Here is a 26402-nt window from a genome sequence, read left to right as displayed (position 1 = left end):
AGGCAGAGGGGAACCCATCTTTTTTATTTGATCCCCCGTAAACATATTGGAGCCTTCAAAGCAAATCTGTATTTCATGGTCCTGTCAGGTTTTGGTGATAAATATTGCTGTGGCCTCTCATGTAATCTGACTCTGCCTCAGGCTAGATTCCATGCAGCTTATTACTGTGATGTTTACTAACCAGTGAATAAAGGAATAGACCCGCAAAGCAGCCCTAATAAAAAGTCATCATTTGTCTGCCTTTGCCTTGTAGGTCCTGCTCTTCCTCAAATATTCCGTTTTCAACAATCTAACACACAACATCCTCTTTTCAAACCTCTGTGAGTTATAAAATATAAATGATAGCACAACACCTCCAACAAGCCTTTGCGCTTTGTAACATTCATACACTGTAGCTAAGGAATGCAGTCTCACTCACTCGGCAGAACCAGATGTTTAGGAAAAATTTATAGGTTTCATTAGGGGCAATGTAAGCACATGTGGGCTTTATCTTGTTGGCTATATCTTTATTTCATCTGTTTCAGGAATATTATTCTCCACTGAACACACTTCTTCTCCTCCTCAGCTCCAAATACAAACGTGTGTGTGAACACATGAATTAGGAGCAGGAGTAGGCTAATATATTGGTTCTGCTACACATCTCCTTCCCCCCATTCACACTGCGTTGAAATCAAGACCTTGTCCAGTTCAATTTCTCCCAGAAGTTTGAAACAATGAAATGTCTGACAACTTCACTCTCTTTGCGTCTTTTAACTACACCAATCAGTTTCCAATCAGAAACTTTTCCAATTTCCTATTCTTTTCAGCTTTGTTAGTGTCATGCATTATGGACCATGGCTCTTTCACATGTTTTAAATTAAAAATATGTAATTGGGTACAGTATATGGGATTAGCATTGCAGCAACCTTTTCAATGAGAAGACAGTGATTCAGCACTGTAGGTGTACCTATACCACATGGACTGCAATGATTCAGGAAAGAGGCTCATCACCACCTTCTTAAGGACAATTATGGATGGGGGGGGGGGGGGGGGGGGAGTGCTGGCCTAGCCAGTGATGCCCACTTCCCATTAGAGAATTAAAAACTGAATTCCTGCTCCAGGGAAGGTATTATATCAAACCCTTTAGTTCCTTCAAAAAAACACCAATTCTTCACTCAGGGGTCCCAGATTCGGATGATATTGAATGCCAGTCAGTCATGAGCTGTCCATAGCCTGTTGGTGTACTGAAGTGCAATGAGGGCTTTTTCATTTAAAATTATGACATACAATCATTTTTCTTGCATCCAATACTCCCGTTTGCTCTAGAGTAAAAGTATAATTCCCACCGCCACTGACACAATGGACCCAGGGCAGCCCATTTCCAGACAGGATGTTAGTCCCCCCCCCCAAGACAATCATACATGAGAATAAACCCTGACTACCACCTAAACCCCAGACCAAAGACTATCAAAAACCAAAGAATGCACTTTGGGGTAGCTAAGTCGCAGGCAGTCACTGATTTAAGAGGATAAGGTATAATTTGTGGGATAATTTGGAGATGATATCAAATATGAATGCATGTAACAATACTGCCATTTTTCCCTCCCCTCTCCTCACTATCAGCCTTCATCCTGACAAACATCTCCCTAAAATAAAGCAAAACAAATTATCCCTTGCATTTCTCTTGGTTATTGATCAGGGACAAATCCCGAGCACATTGAAAGTAAAGTTTTGAAGTTTGTAGAGCGAGAGATTGCTATTGATTCAAAAAAGAGATCTAAGGATCCCATTTGGAGGCCTGTGTGGATACATCACAGTGATTGACGGTTGCGTTAGCTACTTTTTTCTTGTATTCCTGGAACCTACGGGAGATTTTGACAAAACTATCACAGGCAAGACTTAATTGATTATACAGGTTCGCTTCATCTACCAAGAGGGGGAGAAAAACATGGCCTTGAATAAATCAGAAGGCAAACAGACACAGAATAAATCAATCCAGGTAAACCAGACATCGAGCACTGATAAAGGTAGAAGAAATTATGTAACCTGCACAAGGGCAATGGAACATAGTTACTGCTGAGGACTGAATGGACTGAAATGATTTGAATCACTCAATAAAACTTATATTGAACACTTTATTCAAGATTTAACCCAGAATGACGTGTTGTTGGTTTTTAAAATTGTCTTCTATGTTTTAAATGAAAAATGAAATGAAATGAAAATTGCTTCTTGTCACAAGTAGGCTTCAAATGAAGTTACTGTGAAAAGCCACTAATCGCCACATTCCGGCGCCTGTTCGGGGAGGCTGGTACGGGAATTGAACCGTGCTGCTGGCCTGCCTTGGTCTGCTTTAAAAGCCAGCTATTTAGCCCTGTACTAAACCAGCCCCTGTACGTTCTGTGAATGCCTGCATGTTTATGCTGAATCATAGAATCCCTACAGTGCAGAAGGAGACCATTCGGCCCATCGAGTCTGCACCGATCCTCCTTAAGAACACCCTACCTATGTCCACTCCCCGCCCTATTCCTGTAACTTAACCTGCACATCCCTGGACACTGAGGGGCAATTAAGAATGGCCAATCCACCTAACCTGCACATGTTTGGACTGTGGGAGGAAACTGGACCACCCAGAGGAAACCCAGGCAGACACCCGAGGCCAGAATTGAACCCGGATCCCTGTGAGGCAGCAGTGCTAACCACTGTGCCACCATGGCTCGCTCCTATGGAGACTTAAAGCTGTAACCTTTGATTGTGATTGGAAACATTGTGCTGAGGTGCACATTTTATCACATGAATGGTGCTATCAATAAATATCATGTGAGTTAAAGGACGTTAAAGTAACTGAGATCGCTGGAGGCACCAGAACCACTCTAAAGCTATTTGTAATTGCTGGGAGCTATTTTGATTGTATCACAGAAAGTTTCTAAGATGATTCTGGAGTTTGCCTTGACTGTAAACTCTGTTATTCCTCGGGTGGTTTTCACTAGACCAAGGCTAATAAAGTCTTGATAGGAGAGAAAACATCTGGGAAGTGAAGGAAAAGGCTGCTAGGAAAAGGACAGGCAGTTTGGTTGGTGTATTTGCAAACTGCGTCTCTCCCTGCTCCCTCTACTACTTGGCTTTTGAAAAATGCTGCAGCACAGACTACGAATTTCCTTCATTTACTAATTTCCAGGCTCTGATATTTCCCTAATGAATTAAAATAGGGTCCCAATGGGAACAGTGAGTCTGTTTATATAACATTTATTTAACCATTTAGCCAAGCATTTAAGGTGCCTGGAGGCACCGGTCCTCAAAATCTCTATTTATACAACATTTTATATCACAGGTCACCTGAAGTCCTGTATGGTGATTGTAAAGGGTACTCTGCAATGCTAGTGTCACTGATTTTGACTAGTTGGGGTTTGTACTTTATTCTGGTCTTGCTCTCGCCCCTTAATTGGCTTTGCTTCATTCCTGATCTCAAATTGTAGTTGAACCTCCATTGTGCTAACTATCAATTTCTGACTGATTTCTCAAACAATCCCGCCTAAAATTTGGTCATATCTGTTATTGATGGTCCGTTCTCTTGATGGCAACCAATTGTTAACAAGGATTTACTGATTCTTGTCTCCAAAATCTTTCACCATCTTTATCCATTGTTGACTCTCTATTTGCTCAAAGTCCGTTGTCTTTTGCACAGTCTCTTGTCATTGACTACTTTTATACTCCCTCACAAGCTTCTGACGCAGAGGTGAGAATGTTACTAATGTGTCAAGCTCGCATAATTAACTCTAGTCCAGGACTGTACTAATCCTCAATACAACACCACCATTACATTTTGCCTGTTCCCCTCATTCAGAACTTTGGAGGTTTACAGTGGGAAAGAAACCGCGTCAGTCCATTTTGATTGTACCATCCCTTCGCTAGAACAATCCTAAACAAATCTCAATACCATGGCCGGGATTCTCCCCTACCCGGCGGGGCGGGGGGGTCCCAGCGTGTTGGAGTGGCGTGAACCACTCCGGCGTCGGGCCGCCCCAAAGGTGCGGAGGTCTCCGCACTTTTAGGGGCCAAGCCCTCACATTGAGGGGCTAGGCCCACACTGGAGTGGTTCCCACTCAGCCGGCTGGCGTGAATGGCCTTTGGCGCCACGCCAGCCGGGGCTGAAAGGACTTCGCCGGCCGGCGTAAGTCCGTGCATGCGCCGGAGCGTCAACGGGCTGCTGACGTCATTCCGGCACATGCGCAGGGGAGGGGGTCTCTTCCGCCTTCGCCATGGTGAAGACCATGGCGAAGGCGGAAGAAAAAGAGTGGGGCCCGATCGCGGGCCAGGCCACCGTGGGGGCAACCCCCGGGGTCAGATCGCCCCGCGCCCCCCCCCAGGACCCCAGCGCCCGCCCGCGCCGCCAATCCTGCCGGTAAGAGAGGTGGTTTAATCCACGCCAGCAGGAGAGGCTTGTCAGCGGCGGGACTTCGACCCATCACGGCCAGAGAATCGCCGCGAGGGGCCCGCCGACCGGCGTGGCGCGATTCCCACCCCCGCCGATTCTCGGGTGGCGGAGAATTCGGGACAGGGCGGGGGCGGGATTGACGCCGGCCCCGGGCAAGTCTCCGACGCGGCGGGGAGTCGGAGAATCCCGCCCCATGTCCTGAATGCATAAATTCTCCTGCTTCAAATGATTATCCAGTTTTCTTCTAAAAAATGCAATGGGCGCGATTCTCCGCACTCACGCCGGTTCGGAGAATAGCGAGCCGCGCATATTTTCACGGCAACGCTGGTCCGACGCCCTCCCGCTATTCTCCGAACCCCGCACAAACTACACGTCGGCATTCCCGGCAAAGGCCTCGAAAGCCCCCCGACACGACCAGAATCGCAACTTATTGGCCCCCCGCTATTCTCCAGCCCGGACGGGCCGAAGTCCCGACGTCATCACGCAATGTTTTCACGCCGGCCAACACACCTGCTTTTCACGTTCGTCAACCAGTCGTGCTGGCTGACGAGAGCTTCGATTAGGTGAGCGCACCGCTCAGCGCACCGCTCAGCGCACTGCTGGAGTCTGGCCACAACGGGGAAGGCATCCCCGAGAACGGGAGGGGGGTCCAGAGCGGGGGGGAGTGTGGGAGACGGAGGGGGGAGTGGGGGAGACTGAGGGGGGGAGTGGGGGAGATTGAGGGGGGGAGTGGGGGAGACTGAGGGGGGGAGTGGGGGAGACGGAGGGGGGAGTGGGGGAGACTGAGGGGGGAGTGGGGGAGACTGAGGGGGGAGTGGGGGAGACGGAGGGGGGAGTGGGGAGACTGAGGGGGGAGTGGGGGAGACAGAGGGGGGAGTGGGGGAGTAGGGGAGACTGAGGGGGGAGTGGGGGAGACTGAGGGGGGAGTGGGGGAGACGGAGGGGGGAGTGGGGAAAATGGAGGGGGGAGTGGGGGAAACGGAGGGGGGAGTGGGGGAGACTGAGGGGGGAGTGGGGAGACGGAGGGGGGAGTGGGGAGACGGAGGGGGTAGTGGGGGAGACGGAGGGGGGGAGTGGGGGAGACTGAGGGGGAGTGGGGAGACGGAGGGGGGAGTGGGGGAGACGGAGGGGGGAGGGGGGAGTGGGAGACTGAGGGGGAGTGGGGGAGACTGAGGGGGGGAAGTGGGGGAGACGGAGGGGGAGTGGGGGACGACTGAGGGGGGAGTGGGGGAGGAGACTGAGGGGCGGAGTGGGGAGACAGAGGGGGGAGTGGGGGAAACGGAGGGGTGGAGTGGGGGAGACTGAGGGGGGAGTGGGGGAGACTGAGGGGGGAGTGGGGGAGACGGAGGGGGGAGGGGGGGATACAGAGGGGGGGAGTGGGGGAGACTGAGGGGGGAGTAGGGGAGACGGAGGGGGAGTGGGGAGTAGGGGAGACTGAGGGGGGAGTGGGGGAGATGAGGGGGGAGTGGGGGAGATGGAGGGGGGAGTGGGGGAGACTGAGGGGGGAGTGGGGAGACTGAGGGGTGGAGTGGGGGAGGACAGAGGGGGGCAGTGGGGGAAACGGAGGGGGGAGTGGGGGAGACTGAGGGGGGAGTGGGGGAGACTGAGGGGGGAGTGGGGGGAGACGGAGGGGGAGTGGGGGAGACTGAGGGGGGAGTGGGGGAGACTGAGGGGGGGAGTGGGGAGACTGAGGGGGGAGTGGGGGTGACTGAGGGGAATGGGGGAGCCGGAGGGGGGAGTGGGGGAGACTGAGGGGGGGAGTGGGGGAGACTGAGGTGGGAGTGGGGAAGACGGAGGAGGGAGTGGGGGGATACTGAGGGGGGAGTGGGGGAGACGGAGGGGGGAGTGGGGGAGACCTGGGGGGGGAGTGGGGGAGACGGAGGGGGGAGTGGGGGAGTGGGGGAGACTGAGGGGGGAGTGGGGGAAATGGAGGGGGGAGTGGGTGAGACGGAGGGGGGAGTGGGAGTGGGGGGGGGGTAGGGAGAGAGTGAGCGAGTGACCCGTCCAACCCCGGTTACAAAATGTCTGCCACCATGCCATGGCGTGCTGGTCACGAGGACACGGCCGCTGGTTGCTCTGTGGCTTACGGCCACAGGCCACTGACGCACCGGTGAAGAGGACGTAGTTAACTGCCCGTTGGATGCAGAAAGTGACCTGGGGTTAGGCTGCCCGCGTGTCAGCAGCGCGACCAGGCCACCGGGACACACAGGTATCCCGTGGCAGGCGGCTGCCGATGTGTCGACTATTGTTCGTCTAAAATGTCCCGTTTCTCTGCCCCCCACCACCCTTCTGTAGGTTAGCACAATGTTTGCGAACAGAACGGCTATGTTCTGCGCAGTGGTTGGGGCCGCTGCACTGCATTTGGAGATGCAGCAGCATCCACAGCCACAACCCGCAGTGGATGCAGGGCCAGCTGCAGCAGCAGAGGGAAGGGCCGAGGAGTTGCCAGTCGTCGAGCAGCATGGGGGGAGGAGGAGGGGGGAGGAGGAGAGAGTGAGGGTGCAGCCACAGCGCCAGAGGCGACGACCAAGGCCGAGGGTGTACCGTGTCCGGATCTCTTTCCTAACAATGACGGACATCACCTGCAGGAGGAGACTCCGGCTGAGTAGGCGGGCGGTGATACTTATCTGTCACCTCGTGGGTCACCTCGCCCCATGTAGAACGGGGGGAGGACACGCGATCCCGGTTGCCATCAAGGTGACGGTCGCTCTTAACTTCTATGCGACCGGCTCCTTCCAGTCTCCGAGCGGGGACCTCTCCGGGATCTCCCAGTCATCGGTCCACAGGTGCATCCGGGATGTGACCGACGCCCTCTATGCCATCGCCGATCGCTACATCTCCTTTCCCGAGGACCGAGCAACTCAAGACTCACGAGCTCGTGGATTTGCCAGCGTGGCCGGGATACCGATGGTGCAGGGGGCAATCGATTGTGTTCACGTCCCCATGCGCCCGCCTGCAGGGGACAGGGAGGTGTTCACAAACAGGAGGGGGACATACTCTATGAATATCCAGGTGGTATGCGACCCCACATGACGTTCATGAACGTCTGTGCAAGGTTCCCAGGGAGTGTGCATGACTCCTACATACTGGCTCAGTCGTACATTCCTGCGATGTTTGAGGGACGTCCCCCCCGGCTGAGGGGCTGGTTGCTAGGCGACAGGGGTTATTCGCTGAGGTCTTGGCTGATGACGCCTATACGGAGGCCTCAGACGAATGAGGAAACACGATACAACGAGGTCCATGCATCAACCAGGGGTGTGGTGGAGCGCTGCCTTGGCCTCCTGAAGATGAGATTCAGGTGCCTGGACCGCTCCGGAGGGGCCCTGCAGTACCAGCCCGACAGGGTCGCTCGCATTGTTGTGGTCTGCTGTGCGCTGCACAACATCGCGATGCAGAGGGGAGATGACCTGCTGCAGGAGGCAGAGGGAGAAGCCAGTGGCAGTGGTGCCAGCACAGAGGAGGAGGAGGAGAGGGAGGAGGAGGAGGAGGCTGGCGGAGTGGCGGGCGCAGCATGCAGACACGACCCAGGTGCTGGTGATGCCCAGGAGGCGGCACGACGGACCCGGCGAGGACGGCGGGCACGCAATGCCTTGGTGGCAGCACGGTTCACGCGTCGTATGCGATGTCCCCGCTGAACACCAAACCACCACCTGCATCGCTAGTCGTGCAGAGGGTCAACACACAACTGCTACCACCGCAGCCCCCCCCCCCCCCCCCCCCCCCCCCCCCCCCCCTCTCAGTGTACACTGCTCCACTTCGACATCACCCTTAACACTGGGTCCAGACGGTATGGCACAACATTGATGGCTGTGTCAGCGGGTGTGATCAGTGCCATGTGGAATGATGACAGCCCGCTCTGCGAAGAGCTGTGAGCTCAGAATCATTAGAGAGAGTCTGACCCATGGCAATAGCTGAACCATCCACCTTGGTGGCCGCTGAGATCGTCACTGACACTCCATCACGTGCCCGCGTGGGCTAGCTGTGGGAGGCGGTGGGGGGGAAGGGACTGCACACCCGGCACCGAAGTTTCACCGCTCGTCAACCCCAGCGACACTCGGTTACCATCACGATTCCTGTGGCTGTGGAACAATCACACGGTATTACAAGTGAGGTGGAACAGTGCGTTTAATGTGAACAAACATTTACAGGTGCCCTAGCCCCTACAACTAAACTGTGCCCTTCACCCATGCCAACTTACTCTGTGTCTCTCTTTGTTGCCTTACCTACCACTACATCTAAGTGATTCCCCAGATGATACAGCAGGAGTGGAGGAGGATTGCTGCGAATCGCCCTCTTCGGCTTGTTTCTCCATCGGCAAGCGTTTCCTGGGGCGACCCGGCCTTGATGGGCCAGGCTGCTCTGCGGGCGTCTTGGGTGACGTTGTGCCACCCTGCTCTGCCTGCTGCCCACCCGATGCACCAGGGATGGGACGGGGGGGAGGCCGAGAATTCCGGGACGTCCCGTGATGGAGTTAATGGGACGGGCCCCGAAACCTCCTCCTCCCTCGGGGAGCCCGGTGGCCCCCGGGCCTCACTTTGGGACAGAGTTGCGAGCGGGGAGGTGCCCCGTCGCGCCACCGACACCTGGCGCTGCCAGTCCTGGAGGCCTGCATGGTATCCACCAGGATCCAAAGGTTTGCAGAGACGGAGTCCAGGGAGTTAGACATTCCCCCCCAGGGACTGTGCGATCTCAACCTGTGAGTGCACGACGCCATCCAGCACATGTGTCAGGCGGTTGATGCTCTCCGCGACTGACTGCTGGGACTGTGCCATCGACTGCTGGGACTGTGCCATCGATTGCTGTGATTTTGCCATGGCGTGCTGCGACTGGGCCATGACCTGCTGAGACTCGGCCAAGGCCCGCAGCGCGCCGGCAATGTCATGTTGGCTCTGGCGCATTGCTGCCTGTGAGAGGGCAACCCTGTCCAGGGCCGAGGATGACGCGTGCACATTAAGCCCAACGCCTTGCACAACCTGACCCATTGCCTCCACCGCGGATGCCACCCATGCGGTGTCGGCCTGGGTGGCTGTCATGAGCGGCACTACTCCCTGCTCGTGGACGCGGTTCGACTCCTCTAACAGCGTCTGCAGAGTCTGGAAGACAGCCCTCATCCCGTCATTGTGTCCCTGGGTTTCTTGATGCATCGGCTGTGCGGGTGGGTTGAGAAAGTCCAGGAACTCGGAAAACGTCTGGGAGCCAGCTGCATGCTGGGCCTGGCCTGGCCTCTGCCATTCCGGGCCCTCGGCTGCTCCGACCTCCACCTGCTGTACCTGCTCAGCTGTGATGTGCGACCCAGACTGTGACCCAGGAGCCTCATCACTAAATAGGCCAACCGGGGTGTCTCTGGGATGGTGGATGGTGTGGGAGATAGCTGTGCCGCAAGCTCGGGGTCGTCTTGGGTTGATGCCTCCTCTAAGTCATCGGCCCGCTGAGAGGCCACAGGGCGTTCGCGGGCCATTTCTCTCTCGTGCTCTCTCGCCGCCCTCTGGGCGTCCTGCTTCACAGATTCGGCTGGGGAGGATGGGACTCCCCGCTGATCGGGCACCCTCTGTTGTGCGGCCCTGGGTGAGGTGGGGGCAGATGCCTGTTTCCGCCTGGAGGCAGACGGCCCTGGTCGTTCGGCATCACGTCCTAGGGAAGAAATGAACGGGTTATTAGATTCGCTCGGCGGGCGGCTGGACTGGTCCAGTGGGCAGGGTGTGAAGGGACAGAGGATGGGGAGGTGTTCCAGTGGGCAGAGTGTGAGGTGGACAGAGATGGGGGAGGTGTCCACGTGGGCAGGGTGGTGTGAAGGACAGAGGATGGGGAGGTGGCCAGTGGGCAGGGTGTTGAAGGGACAGAGGATGGGGGGGGGTGTCCCAGTGGGCAGTGTGTGAAGGGACAGAGGATGGGGGAGGTGTCCCAGTGGGCAGGGTGTGAAGGGACAGAGGATGGGGGAGGTATCCAGTGGGCAGGGTGTGAAGGGACAGGGGATGGGGGAGGTGTCCCAGTGGGCAGAGTGTGAAGGGACAGAGGATGGGGGAGGGGGGGGTGTTTGTCATACAGGGTTGTCTCACTTGTTGCAGCTCCGCCAACCTCGCATTGCGCGATCTCCCGGGTGGCAGATCCCCAACAAGGTCCAGTGCCCTCTGCTCAAACGCGGTGAGGGGGTGCAGGATGGGCGAACCCCCTCCAGTCTTGTTCCGCTCACGAGTGTTGTGAGCGGTCTTGTCCTGTCTTGGGGAGGGGGCATAGGTAGATCATACAATACGGCAGGTATCAGCAGGGCCGTTCAGATACTGGCACAGTTTGGGGGTCAAGTTGTAATAAGACCATTGCATCTCTCCACAGGGGCCAGAGCGCGAGTCTGTGACTACTTTGTGAACCACCCTAACTCACTCTGCCCCAATCCCCCTCCACCCCCCGTTCCGGGGGAGGGGGGGGGCAGGGGGTGGGGGGGGGGGGGGCGGGTGGGGGGGGGGTGATTAAGTAAAGGGGGGAGGGATGGTTTTGTGACCCGGGGGCACCCTCTTGTCACTTACCCTGGCAGCCCTGGTGAGGTCGTGCATCTTCTTCCGACATTGCTCTGCAGAGCGAGGGGTCTGCCCCACAGCACTGACGGCAGCAGCCACCTCACACCAGGCCTGGCGCACCGCGCTGGCAGGGTGGCGATGCCCTCTACGCGGGCAGATGATGCCCCTCCTCTGCTCGATTGATTCGAGCAGCGTCTCCACGTCAGCCTCAACGAATCGCGGGGCTGCTCTCCTGAGCTCCGACATCCTGGCCTAGTTTCTGTGCTCGCCCGCGCCTTTTTACAGCGTCGGGCGGCGTCACGTGGGCGTGTTCGTATCGTCGCTGCGTTCCAGCGTCATCGCGCACGTGATTGACGCGGCCCCGTTCCTAGCCCATTTCCCGGACATGAATACGTCGGGAACTGGGCCGTGTCGGGCCGTCGCAAAAGTCGGCCGTTTTGAAGGCCGACTTCGCGATTTTCCGCGGGTGCGGAGAATCGCGCCCAATGTATCTGCTTGTACCATTCTCTGTAGCAAATCATCCCATGCTCCAACAACCCTTTGTATGAAGAAATTTTCCCAAACCTCTCTCCTCTTAATGACTGGAGGAAATAGACGTGTGCTATTAATCTTAGAATGTATTCATAGATTATAATATTTATTAAACTTAATTTTAATCTTTCCTGCTCCACTGGTAATAGTCCACGGTCTCAAATGTGCGCCAACCATTACCATTGCTTCTTATTCCTACTATAATTTCCATGGTTCTATACTGTATATTTCTTTGACAGTAAAGTTCCTGATTTCATGGAGTACCAAAACTACGTTCAGAACTTTATTTGTGGTCAGACTTTGCCTGTACAGATTTGTCATAATCTCTTTGCTATTGTACTCTATGTCCATTTTTTATAAAACCATAAATAAAAATGAGCTATTCACTTGCATTTTTATTTTCAAGGATTGTTTTAGCAACCCTGAGATTGCTCTGTTCACCTGCACCTGAATGAAAATGAAAATCGCTTATCGTCACGAGTAGGCTTCAATGAAGTTACTGTGAAAAGCCCCTAGTCGCCACATTCCGGTGCCTGTTCGGGGAGGCTGGGACGGGAATTGAACTGTGCTGCTGGCCTTCCTTGGTCTGCTTCAAAAGCCAACGATTTAGCCCAGTGTGCTAAACCAGCCTCTGTCTCACAATGTCTTTCCATTCAGAGTGTACATTCATTACTTTTTTCCCTCATTAAATGTTATATGATGCACACACTAAATAGAAAGACATGTAATGGTATATCCTAGGCTGGCATGGTGGTGCAGTGGTTAGCACTGCTGCCTATTTTCAGTAAGGCCTTTGACAAGGTCCCTCATGGCAGATTGGTACAAAAGGTGAAGTCACACAGGATCAGAGGTGAGCTGGCAAGATGGATACAGGACTGGCTATGTCATAGAAGGCAGAGAGTGGCTTTTCTGATTGGAGAGCTGTAACTAGTGCTGTTCCGCAGGGATCAGTGCTGAGACCTTTGCTGTTCGTAGTATATATAAATGATTTGGAGGAAAATATAACTGGTCTGATCAGTAAATTTGCGGACGACATGAAGGTTGGTGGAATTGCGGATAGCGATCAGGACTGTTGGAGGATACAGCAGGATTTAGATTGTTTGGAGGCTTGGGCGGAGAGATGGCAGATGGAGCTTAACCTGGACAAATGTGAGGTAATGCATTTTGGAAGGTCTAATACAGGTAGGGAATATATTGTGAATGGTAGAACCCTCAAGAGTATTGACAGTCAGAGAATCTAGTTGTACAGGTCCACAGGTCACTGAAAGTGGCAACACGGGTGGAGAAGGTAGTCAAGAAGGCATATGGCATACTTGCCTTCATTGACCGGGGCATTGAGTATAAAAATTGGCAAGTCATGTTGCAGCTGTATAGAACCTTAGTTAGGCCACACTTGGAGTATAGTGTTCAATTCTGGTCGTCACACTACCAGAAGGATGTGGTGGCTTTACCAAGCCTCCACATTTGGAGAGGGTTGCCTGGTATGGAGGGCGTTAGCTATGAGGAGAGGTTGAATAAACTTGGTTTGTTCTCGCTGGAATGACGGAGGTTGAGGAGCGACCTGATAGAGGTCTACAAAATTATGAGAGGCATGGACAGAGTGGATAGACAGAGGCTTTTCCCCAGGGTAGAGGGTTCAATTACTAGGGGGCATAGGTTTAAGGTGCAGGGGGCAAGGTTTAGGGGAGATGTACGAGGAAAGTTTTTTACACAGTGGGTACTGGGTGCCTGGAACACGCTGCCGGAGGAAGTGGTGGAAGCAGGGATGATAATGACATTTAAGGTGCAGCTTGACAAATACATGAAGAGGGTGGGAATAGGGGGATACGGACCCCGGAAGTGTAGAAGATTTTAGTTTAGATGGCCAGCGTGGTTGGCGCAGGCTTGGAGGGCCGAAGGGCCTGTTCCTTATCTGTACTTTTCTTTGTTCTTTGTTCTATGGTGCTGTGGACTCGGGTTCAATCCTGGCCATGGATGTGGAGTTTGCACATTCTCCCCATGTCTGCGTGTGTTTCACCCCCACAACCCAAAGACATGCAGATTGGGTTGATTGGCCACACTAAGTTGCTCCTTAATTGGAAAAAAAAAATTGGGTACTTGATGGATCCCTGTGTCTATTCGGAACCCTGGATATGCCTTATCCCTTCTTAGTTCCCAAATAACAGAGATTCCAGACTGGGCTTCTTGGTAAAGTTATTTGAAACTTTGGTTGGGCTTCTCCGACCCCCCCCCCCCCTGGGAATCGCCCGGGGCCGGCGTCAATCGCGCCCCCGCCGTGTCCCGAATTATCCGCCTCCCGAGATTCAGTGGGGGCCGGAATCACGGCGTGCCGTTCGCCGGCCTCCCCCGCCCGGTCGGCGGGCCCCCCACAGTGATTCTCCGGCCCGCGATGGGCCGAAGTCCCGCCGCTGACTGAGTGATTTAAACAAAAGAAAACTGGCGATTTTGCACAAGCAAGCAGAATAGTTTTCAGAAAGTGATAGATTGATTCCAGAATAGAAAAAGGGTGTTTTCTCATCCCGACAACTGAACTTTTAAGGCGATTACTATCCTTAAAGGACCACCTTCTTGACAGCTGTGATTGGTTTTAACTAATTTATAATTGACTTAAATCGACCAAAGTGTCTGTCTGTCAAATTTAAGAGATAAACGATTTGCGGTAATTTTCCATGATGGTCGGAGCGAAACACCTTTCCCACAAGAAATTATCACTATGGGCTGACCATCGAAACGGAACTGGGATGTCAGCCCAGTTTTCCATAACACAAAGGGTCTTTTCTGCTATTTGGCCTTGCACTCGCTAGCAGTGTTCAAACAATTTACAAACTGTGAAAAAGTTGTATCTTATCTGATCAGTTCACGGCTAGTCAGCTTTTTCCCCACTCTCATGATTAATATATTTTGGTTTAGGTAATTACTCTTAAGGATTAAAGGATGTTTTCCAACCAGGATTTATTCATTAAACCTTTTATCTATCTTATCTATAGCTAACCACAAAATCTGATTTCGATCAGTACTCTAAATTTATATTTAAAAAGTTATAGTATATCCTGGGCGTGATCCTTCATCCTGCCGCATCCACTTTCTGGTGCGGCACGCCCCCGCCAGCAGCAGGATTCTCCGTCCGGCAGCTGGCAATGGGGTTCCCATTATGGGCACCCCCACGCTGTCGGAAAATCCAGGGGCGTGAGTGCACTGCCTCGAAACGGAGGATCCCGCCAATGGAGAATCCAACCGCCTAAATTTTTTCTAGATGCAAAGAACGATGAGCAATAAATCATAATTGTTACTTTTGTGATAATTAACCATGGCAGGTTACCCCTTGCTAGTTCTTCTCACAATAAAATCACCATGAAACAAATGAAGTTACTTTTGAAGGCTGTTCCAAACAGTTCCTCTCATCTCTACCACTCAGGCGGCTTAATTCAATAAACTTGTAGTACTTGTATACTAATAATGTTAGTGCTTGATACTTTCACTGGCATCTACTAAAACTACCTTTGAGGAAATACATTGGGTTGGATTCTCCGATTCCCAAGCCATGTGTTTCTCGATGGCGCGCCATTCGCTGGTGGCGGGATTCTGACTTCCCGCCCCTTGTCAATGGGATGTCCCATTGAAGCCACTCGACAGCCCCAGGAAACCCGTGTATAGGGGTGCGCTGCCGGCGGGAATGGTGAATCACAACAGGTGGAAACTTCCGGCCATTATTTATTGAAATAACAAATAAAGAATACTGAAAGAACAGGGTATTAGGTATGTCAGAATGATCAAAATGAATAGGTTTTAAACAAAACAATCTTAAGGCTCATAGAATGAAGTCAAATAAAGAAACGCTCATTCTCAACTTCAAAACATTTGCCGCATATCTGCCAGCACAGTTTTTAACAGATGTTCTGCTTTACCTGTGTCTGTTTACTTTTGAAAGATCAGGAAGGATAATAATTTCATTTTACAACCAGCTTGAGGATCTGCTTCACCATGTGCCTATATTTCACACAGAGGTTGGGCAAAGAATCTCTTCTTCTGGGTATCAGTGATTCACCTAAATTGCTGGTCTAAAGTATATCATTCCCTGTTGCTACCATTCAGAGCAGGTTGGCCCAGGATCCGCTCTTTCCTGTTTCTAAAATTCACACAGTAGGTTGGCTTTGAATCTCATGGGAACAACTGTGCCAGAACATTTCTGCAAACAGCAAGTTAACAATTTTCTAGAAAAGAGGCAAAAAGCTGGAAATTACTGTGTGATTATTATATAAATGCTTAACGGACTCATATCAACATTTCCCTCTATTTTGATTAATTAAAATAATTGAGTAAATAGCTCTATTGAAATAATTCAGAGGTGAATTTGATATAAATGCATATGATAATGTTGTTCATGGTCAATTCTAGATTAAAATGTCAAACTGTAAGGGAACAACAATGTTAGTAATAATCGAGGTCAATCGTTGGCTTACTCACATTTGTCATGCAAACGAATTTTACAGACTAAGCCAGTTTGGTGAGAAATCAGTCACTCTCAACATTGCAGAATGGCATCAGAAGACCAACTTCTAGTATTCTGGTTTAGCTTGTTTTAAAAGAATATAAAATAGTGCGTGTCATATTTAATATTAAATAGTCAAATGCTGTGACAGTAGGACATATTGTGAAATGCCAGTTTGATGTACACTACTGGAAAACTAAATACAGAAATCGTACAGCCAAAGATTCTTTGTGGTCCATCATGCCGAACATGTTACTGGACTTTACCTTGACGATACTGATTGCTGAGATCCAAACTATGTTTGTTCCAAATTCCTGAGTGGGGACTCAAGTCCTAGCTGTAATTCATCCCAACCTCCAACCTCTCTAATTCATTCCCACATGCCACAAGCTGTCTCCTAACAGCCTGTCAACACTGAAGATAGCACAAATGCTCCCACTTGACATAAAATCTGCTTGGCAAGGCAAAAAAAAAAGTCCTCCATGATAAAACCCTTTCAAAGTGAAACTAAGGCAGGCTCCCTTGAGCTTATGCCTGCAGTGGTACAATCGGTTTATTGCTTTCAGAATCACTCCATGTGTTTGCATTTTCCAAGCATGTTACAAATGAATTAGTGTTTAATAAAAAAATTTGTGCCGTGGACTGACATCATTCTGATATATCTCTTTTCAACACAGCTCACTATGTGGTAGGACAGAGCAGTCATCAATCGCAATGCACCTTGACCGAAATCAGCTGAACAGTCAATCTTGATAAATAGCCCAGCGTCTGAATCCTTATTAATTAGTGCATCAGGATTCATTCTGGATGCATTGGTTCCAGTGAATTTTTAAATTAAATATTTATCATGCAAAATTTTGTAAATGTAGGTGCTTATGAATATTTTATTTGTAATTATTCATTTTTGTGTATTGCCTCTACTTTGAGTGTTCTGACAAAGCATTTAAACATTGTTGAGGTGTGTTACATGTTACATGGAATTTTTTATGGTAGACATCCTTGTTAGAAAGAACTAGAAAGCTAACGAAAAGGAGAAGGTCGAACACGGCAAAGTGGAATTATTTAGATACAGAGCTTTGGAATTTCCTCCCAGTGGATAGTTTTGTGCCAGTGTGGCTCACATGCCTGCCATTGTGAACAACAACTAACCTACCACAGTTTCCTATCGAATCCCTGATTAGCCAACCGGGTCAGTTTGAAGGCCAGAAAACCAGCTATCACTAGCTTACTGCCATTGAAGGGAGGAAAGTGCAGTTCTGGTGCAGCGTCTAAAAGGCTTCAGTCAGTTAAGGGCAACACCAGTTTTCAGTTCGATATTGGAGAAGGAGCAGCGTTCTTGAGGAAGAAGAAAAAACAAGTAGAGTTAATGTAGTTCCTTTCACTACCTCATCACAGCCAATGGCATACCTTTGAAGCGTCGTCACTGTTGTAATATAGAAAATATGGCCAATTTACGCACAGCAAGTCCCCACACAAAGCAATGTAATAATGACTAGATAATCAATTTATGTGATGTTGGTTGAGGATAAATATTGGTCATGATATCAGGGATAAATCCCCTGGTCTTCAAACTCTTGCCATGGCACCTTTTATGCCCACCTCGGGGGAGTCGGAGAAACTCCTGGGGCTGGCATCAATCCCACCCATGCCGAGTCCCGGATTCTCCGCCCCCCGAGATTCGGCGGGGGTGGGAATCGCGCCATGCCCGCCAGTCGGCGGGCCCCCCGTGCCGGTTGGCGGGCAACCGGCGGCGATTCTCCGGCCCGCGATGGGCCAAAGTCCCGCCGCTGACAGGCCTCTCCCGCCGGCGTGGTTTAAACCACCTACCTGATTGGCGGGATTGGCGGCGCGGGTGGGCTCTGGGGTCCTGGGGGGGGACGCAGGGCGATCTGACCCCGGGGGGTGCCCCCACGGTGGCCTGGCCCGCGATCGGGGATCATCGATCGGCGGGCGGGCCTGTGCCGTGGGGGCACTCTTTTTCTTCAGCCTCTGCCATAGCCTTCACCATGGCAAAAGCGGAAGAGACCCCCTCCCCTGCGCATGCCACGGTATGACGTCAGCAGCAGCTGACGCTCCAGCGCATGCGCGGACTTACGCCGGACGGCGAAGTGCTTTCGGCCCCGGCTGTGTGGCGCCAAAGGCCGTTCACGCCAGCCGGCGGAGTGGGAACCACTCCGGCGCGGGCCTAGCCCCCCAATGTGAGGGCTTGGCCCCTAAAGGTGCGGAGTGGGTCATGCCACTCCGACACACGACCCCCCCCCCCCCCCCCCCCCCCGGGTTAGGCCGGTTAGGGGAGAATCCCGGCCCATGAATACCGTGTGTCCCATTGCCAGTACAGCTGTGCAGAAAGAAGCTGCACAACCTCCGCAGGGCGGGCAAGGTGAGTAAACAGCACCGTATTAAATCCTACCACCCAGTAAAATCCCATCACCAGTTAAATCCCAGCACCCAGTAAAATCCCATCACCCAGTTAAATCCCAGCACCCAGTAAAATCCCATCACCCAGTAAAATCCCAGCCCCCAGTAAAATCCCAGCACCCAGTAAAATTCCAGCCCCCAGTACAATAACAGAACCCAATAAAATCTATCATCCACCACGCAATAAAATCCCATCACCCAGTAAATTCCTGTCACCTAGCACCCTGTTAAATCCCATCACCTAGTAAAATCCCATCACCCAGTAAAATCCCATCACCTAGTAAAATCCCATCACCCAGTAAAATCCCATCACCTAGTAAAATCCCATCACCCAGTAAAATCCCAGCACCCAGTAAAATCCCATCACCCAGTAAAATCCCATCACCCAGTAAAATCCCAGCACCCAGTAAAATCCCAGCACCCAGTAAAATCCCAGAACCCAGTAAAATCCCATCACCCAGTAAAATCCCTGCACCCAGTAAAATCCCAGCACCCAGTAAAATCTCAGCACCCAGTACAATAACAGAACCCAATAAAATCTATCATCCACCACGCAATAAAATCCCATTACCCAGTAAATTCCTGTCACCCAGCACCCTGTTAAATCCCATCACCCAGTAAAATCCCATCACCCAGTAAAATCCCAGCACCCAGTAAAATCCCAGCACCCAGTAAAATTCCAGCACCAAGTAAAATCTCAGCACCCAGTACAATAACAGAACCCAATAAAATCTATCATCCACCACGCAATAAAATCCCATTACCCAGTAAATTCCTGTCACCCAGCACCCTGTTAAATTCCATCACCCAGTAAAATCCCATCACCCAGTAAAATCCCAGCACCCAGTAAAATCCCAGCACCCAGTGAAATCCCATCACCCAATAAAATCCCAGCACCCAGTAAGATCCCATCACCCAGTAAGATCCCATCACCCAGTAAATTCCCAGCACCCAGTAAAAAACAGTACCCAATAAAATCCCATCACCCAGCACCAAGTAAAATTCCAGCACCCAGTAGAATCCCACCAACCAGCACCCAGTGAAATACCAGCATACAGCACCCTGTAAAGTCCCATCGCCCAGCACCCAGTACAATCCCATCACCCAGCACCCAGTACAATCCCATCACACAGCACCCAGTACAATCCCATTACACAGCATCCAGTAAAATCCCATCATACAGCACCCAGTACAATCCCATCACACAGCACCCAGTAAACTCCCATCACACAGCACCCAGTAAAATCCCATTTCCCATCACCCAGTTAAATCCCATTTCCCAGCACCCAGTAAAATACCATTTCCCAGCACCCAATAAAATTCCATCACACAGCACCCAGTAAAATCCCACCATCGAGCACCCAGTAAAATCCCATCACACAGCACCCAGTAAAATCCCATTTCCCAGCACCCAGTTAAATCCCATCACACAGCACCCAGTAAAATCCCACCACACAGCACCCAGTTAAATCCCATTTCCCAGCACCCAGTAAAATACCATTTCCCAGCACCCAGTACAATCCCACCACACAGCACCCAGTAAAATCCCATTTCCCAGCACCCAGTAAAATCCCACCACACAGCACCCAGTAAAATCACATCACACAACAGCCAGTAAAATCACATCACACAACAGCCAGTAAAATCCCAGCACCCAGTTAAATCCCATTTCCCAGCACCCAGTAAAATACCATTTCCCAGCACCCAGTAAAATCACAGCACCCAGTAAAATCCCATCACCCAGTAAAATCCCATTTCCCAGCACCCAGAAAATCTCAGCACCCAGTAAAAACCCATCACACAGCACCCAGTAAAACCCCATCACACAGCACCCAGTAAAATCCCATTTCCCAGCACCTAGTTAAATCCCAACGCACAGCACCCAGCAAAATCCCATCACACAGCACCCAGTAAATTCCCATTTCCCAGCACCTAGTTAAATCCCATCACACAACACCCAGTAAAATCCCATTTCCCAGCACCCAGTACAATCCCATCACACAGCACCCAGTAAAGTCCCATCGCACAGCACCCAGTAAAATCCCATTTCCCAGCACCCAGTAAAATCCCATCGCCCAGCACCCAATACAATCCCATCACACTGAACCCAGTACAATCCCATCACACAGCACCCAGTAAAATCCCATTTCCCAGCACCCAGTACAATCCCATCACACAGCACCCAGTAAAATCCCATTTCCCAGCACCCAGTAAAATCCCATCACACAGCACCCAGTAAAATCCCATTTCCCAGCACCCAGTACAATCCCATCACACAGCACCCAGTAAAATCCCATTTCCCAGCACCCAGTAAAATCCCATCACACAGCACCCAGTAAAACCCCATCACACTGCACCCAGTGCAATCCCATCACACAGCAGCCAGTAAAATCCCATCACCCAGTAAAATCCCATTTCCCAGCACCCAGTAAAATCCCATTTCCCAGCACCCAGTAAAATCACAGCACCCAGTAAAATCCCATCACCCAGTAAAATCCCATTTCCCAGCACCCAGTAAAATCTCAGCACCCAGTAAAAGCCCATCACACAGCACCCAGTAAAATCTTATATCCCAGCACCCAGTAAAATCCCATCACACAGCACCCAGTAAAATCCCATCACCTGAACCCGGTACAATTCCATCACACAGCACACAGAAAAATCCTATCGCACAGCACCCAGTAAAATCCCATCACACAGCACCCAGTAAATTCCCATTTCCCAGCACCCAGTAAAATACCATTTCCCAGCACCCAGTAAAATCCCATCACATAGCACCCAGTAAATTCCCATTTCCCAGCACCCAGTACAATCCCATCACACAGCACCCAGTAAAGTCCCATCGCACAGCACCCAGTAAAATCCCATTTCCCAGCACCCAGTAAAATCCCATTGCCCAGCACCCAATACAATCCCATCACACTGCACCCAGTACAATCCCATCACACAGCACCCAGTAAAATCCCATTTCCCAGCACCCAGTACAATCCCATCACACAGCACCCAGTAAAATCCCATTTCCCAGCACCCAGTAAAATCCCATCACACAGCACCCAGTAAAATCCCATTTCACAGCACCCAGTAAAATCCCATTTCCCAGCACCTAGTAAAATCCCATCACCCAGCACCCAATACAATCTCATCACACAGCACCCAGTACAATCCCATTGCATAGCACCCAGTACAATCCCATCACACAGCACCCAGTAAAATCCCATCACACAGCACCCAGTACAATCCCATCACACAGCACCCAGTAAAATCCCATCACACAGCACCCAGTACAATCCCATCACACAGCACCCAGTACAATCCCATCACACAGCACCCAGTACAATCCCATCACATAGCACCCAGTAAAATCCCATCACACAGCACCCAGTAAAATCCCATTTCCCAGCACCCAGTAAAATCCCATCACACAGCACCCAGTACACTCCCATCACACAGCACCCAGTACAATCCCATCACACAGCACCCAGTACAATCCCGTCACACAGCACCCAGTAAAATCCCTGAGGTGAACGTATTGTATTAACCATTCACCGTGTATGTTACTGTATCACGCTGTTGCCCATGTGGGCTCCACCTATGGACCATTGTACAATATTACATGGAATGTATCAGGTTGGTGCTCTTGTGGGCTCCGCCCCTTGAGGGGAGGTATAAAGAGCAGTAGCCCTGTAGCCGGCTCTCACGAGCAGAGCAGTCGCAGGCAGGCACTGTTCTAATCGATTAAAGCCACAGTTTACATCTACTCTCTGTTTCACGTGAATTGATGGTCGCATCAATTTAATCGACTACAACACCACAATGGAATCAGCCCTCAAACCTGACCGTCTGGAACTCGACCCACAAGCCGTGGAGGAACCTCCACTTACGCAGACGCCCTGAAGCGCCGATACGTAAGACCAGTGAATGGGGTGTTCGCACGGCATCTCCTCAATACTCGCCGCCAACGCCCCGGGGAATTGTTGGAGGAGTACCGACGCGACCACAAAGTCATTGCGCAAAGTTGCAACTACCAGGCCATTACGGCCACTCAACATATGGACCTCGCCGTCCGAGACGCTTACATGGTTGGAGCCAGGTCAAGCTACGTGAGACAGCGCCTACTCGTGAAAGGCACCCTCAACCTGGAAGAGACGGTAAAGCTAGCCTCCTCCCTCGAAGTAGCGTTGCAAAGCCTCAACGCGTTCCCGTCTGATCACGCGACCCACTCGTGGACCCCCGACTAGAGAGTACCCCAGGCTTGTGCCGCGCAGCTGCCCGCCCAACACGGGGGGGCTATCCTGCTATTTCTGTGGCCAGCATCAGCACCCCAGGCAGCGCTGCCCAGCTTGGAACGCGAATTGCAGTGACTGCGGTAAAAAGGGACATTTCGCTAATGTTTGCCTGGCCGGGTCCAAATCCTCAAAATCACAGGCCCGACTCTCAGACTCACAGGTCCGCAATATGGCTGCGTGCCTGCCCGCTCGCCCACCCCCCCCCCCCCCCCCCCCTCCCACCCGGACGCATCACCGGCCTCGTGTTGTCCGTGGGGGCAGCCATCTTCAAGCCCACACATGTGCGATTCACGGGGGCCGCCATCACGGCCATCGTCGCCCACACGCTTCGCCACGTGCGACTCATGGGAGCCGCCATCTTCCTCGCCGCCTGACACGTGTGACCGACGGGGGCAGCCATCAGCTGGGGGCACCTCCGTCCACGCCGGCTAACCGCAACTCAGCGCGGTCACCCTTGACCAGTCGCGACCCAAACACCTCCGGAGCTCGTTGATGACAGTCCGGGTCAATGGACACGAAATGCCTTGCCTGTTCGACTCCGGGAGCACGGAGAGCTTCATTCATCCAGACATGGTAAGGCGCTGCTCGCTCCCAATCTTCCCTGCCCATCAAACCACATCATCTGGGTTGCACTCGGTGCAGATCTGGGGTTGCACTAACGCAACCCTTGCAATACAGGGTGCCGAGTACGCCGATTTAAGTTATATGTACTCCCCCACCTCTGCGCTCCTCTCCTGTTGGGACTGGACTTCCAGTGCAACCTCAGGAGCCTAACCCTGAAGTTCGGCGGGCCCCAACCCCTACTCACCATATGTAGCCTCGCGACCCTGAAGGTCGACCCCCCCCCCCCCCCGCTCTTCGCAAATCTCACCGCCGACTGTAAGCCAGTCGCCACCAGAAGCAGGCGGTACAGCATCCAGGACAGGACTTTCATCAGGTCCGAGATTCAGAGACTCTTGCGGGAGGGGATCATCGAGGCCAACATAGCCCCTGGAAGCTCAGGTGGTGGTCAGCAGGACCGGGAAAAAGAACCGGATGGTTGTAGATTACAGCCAGACCATAAACCGGTACACGCACCTCACTACGTACCCCCTTCCCCAGATCGCAGACATGGTTAACCAGATCGTACACTACCGGGTGTTCTCCACGGTGGATCTGAAGTCTGCGTACCACCAGCTCCCAATCTGCCCAGAGGACCGTCACTACACGGCCTTTGACTACACGGCCTTTGAGGCAGACGGTCGCCTCTTCCACTTCCTCTGGGTCCCCTTCGGCGTCACAAACGGGGTCTCAGTCTTCCAAAGAACGATGGACCGAACGGTGGACCGGTACGGGCTGCGGGCCACATTTCCGTACTTGGACAACGTTACCATCTGCGGCCACGACCAGCAGGACCACGATGCCAACCTCCAGAGATTTCTCCAAACTGCCCAAACCCTTAACCTCACTTATAACAAGGAGGAATGAGTTTTCCGCACAACCAGCCTTGCCATCCTCGGCTACGTCGTGGAAAACGGGGTTCTCGGACCCAACCCCGACCATATGCGCCCCCTCCTGCAACTCCCCCTTCCCCACTGCCCCAAGGCCCTGAAAAGGTGCCTCGGGTTCTTTTCCTATAACGCCCAGTGGGTCCCCAACTACGCGGACAAAGCCCGCCCACTAATCAAAGCCACCATCTTCCCATTGGCGGCTGAGGCCCGCCAGACCTTCAGCTGCATCAAGGCAGATATTGCCAAAGCCGCAATGCGCGTGGTGGACGAGTCCGTCCCCTTCCAGGTGGAGAGCGACGCTTCAGAGGTTGCCCTCACCGCTACCCCTTAACCAGGCGGGCAGGCCAGTAGCATTTTCTTCACGCCCCTCAACGCCTCCAGAATTCGACACTCATTGGTCGAAAAGAAGCCCAAGCCATCGTGGAAGCTGTGCGACACTGGAGGCACTACCTCGCTGGTAGGAGGTTTACCCTCGTCACCGACCAACGATCAGTAGCCTTCATGTTCGATAATACGCAGCGGGGCAAGATCAAGAATGATAAAATCTTGAGGTGGAGGATCGAACTCTCCACCTATAATTACGATATAGTATATCGTCTGAGAAGCTAAATGAGCTCCCAGATGCCCTGTCCCGCGGCACATGCACCAGCGCGCAGAATGACCGACTCCGGGCTATCCACGATGACCTCTGCCACCTGGGATCACCCAGCTTCTCCACTACATCAAGGCCCGCAACCTGCCCTACACCGAGGAGGTCAGAGCCATGACCAGCGGAGTGTAAGCCGCACTTCTATCGACTGGATAAGGCCCACCTGGTAAAGGCGCCCGGCCCTTTGTGCGCCTCAGTATTGACTTCAAAGGGCCCGTCCCCTCTATCAACCGCAACACGTATTTCCTCAACGTCGTTGACGAATTCTCCCACTTCCCCTTTGCAATCCCCTGCGCCGGAATGACCGCGGCCACCGTCATTAAAGCCCTACAGTGTGTCTTCACCCTGTTTGGTTTCCCCACGTGCGTCCACAGTGACCGGGGTTCCTCGTTTATGAGCGACGAACTGCGTCAGTGCCTGCTCAGTAAGGGCATCGCCTCGAGCAGGACTACCAGTTATAACCCCCGGGGAAACGGGCAGGTGGAGAGGGAGAACACGACGGTCTGGAAGGCCGTCCTCCTGGCCCTACGGTCTAGGAATCTCCCAGTTTCCCACTGGCAGGAGGTCCTCCCCGACGCACTCCACTCTATTAGGTCCCTCCTTTGCACGGCCACAAACAAGACCCCTCATGACCGCCTGTTTGTTTTCCCCAGGACATCCACCTCCGGGGCATCACTTCCGTCCTGGCTGAAGTCACCGGGGCCCGTCCTACTCTGCAAACACGTCAGGAGCCATATGTCCGACCCCCTGGTCGAGAGGGTCCAGCTCCTTCACACCAACCCCCAGTCTGCATACATAGAACACCCCGACGGCCGACAGGATACGATTTCCCTCCAGGACCTGGTACCATCAGGCTCCACTCCCACTGCCACCCCAACTTACCCCGCCCAACCTACACTGACTAGCGCCCCCGCCTCTACATGGCACTTTCACCCCCTCCTGCCCCCTCCCCCCTTCACCGCCCCACAAGAACGAAGATCCAGAAGACACGCTCCCGGAGTCCACGTCTGTGCCCGCACCGGCACGTTCACCACCAAGGCCCGCATGGATGAGTTCGACACCCGGGCCAGCTGCGATACCAAAGCTTCGGCAATCACAGCACACGATCCGGGCGCCGGACAGGCTGAATCTGTGAACCCTTCAACCCCGCCGGACTTCAATTTTTTAACAGGGGGTGAATGTGGTGAACGTATGGTATTAACCATTCACCATGTATGTTACTGTATCACGCTGTTGCCCATGTGGGCTCCACCTATGGACCATTGTACGATATTACATAGGATGTATTATGTTGGTGCCCTTGTGGGCTCCGCCCCTGGCTCCTCCCCCTGAGCGGAGGTATAAAGAGCAGTAGCCCTGTAGGCGACTCTCAATAGCAGGGCAGTCGCAGGCAGGCTCTGTTCTAGTCGATTAAAGCCACAGTTTACATCTACTCTCTGTTTCGCGTGAATTGATGGTTGCATCAATCCCATCACACAGCACCCAGTAAAATGGCATCACAATGCACCCAGTAAAATCCTATCACACAGCAACCAGTAAAATCCTATCACACAGCAACCAGTAAAATCCTATCACACAGCAACCAGTAAAATCCCATCGCCTAGCACCCAGTAAAAT

This window comes from Scyliorhinus canicula, chromosome 17 (genome assembly GCF_902713615.1).
Source record: "Scyliorhinus canicula chromosome 17, sScyCan1.1, whole genome shotgun sequence".
Taxonomy (NCBI): Eukaryota; Metazoa; Chordata; class Chondrichthyes; order Carcharhiniformes; family Scyliorhinidae; genus Scyliorhinus; species Scyliorhinus canicula.
Note: the sequence above shows the minus strand (reverse complement) of the source record.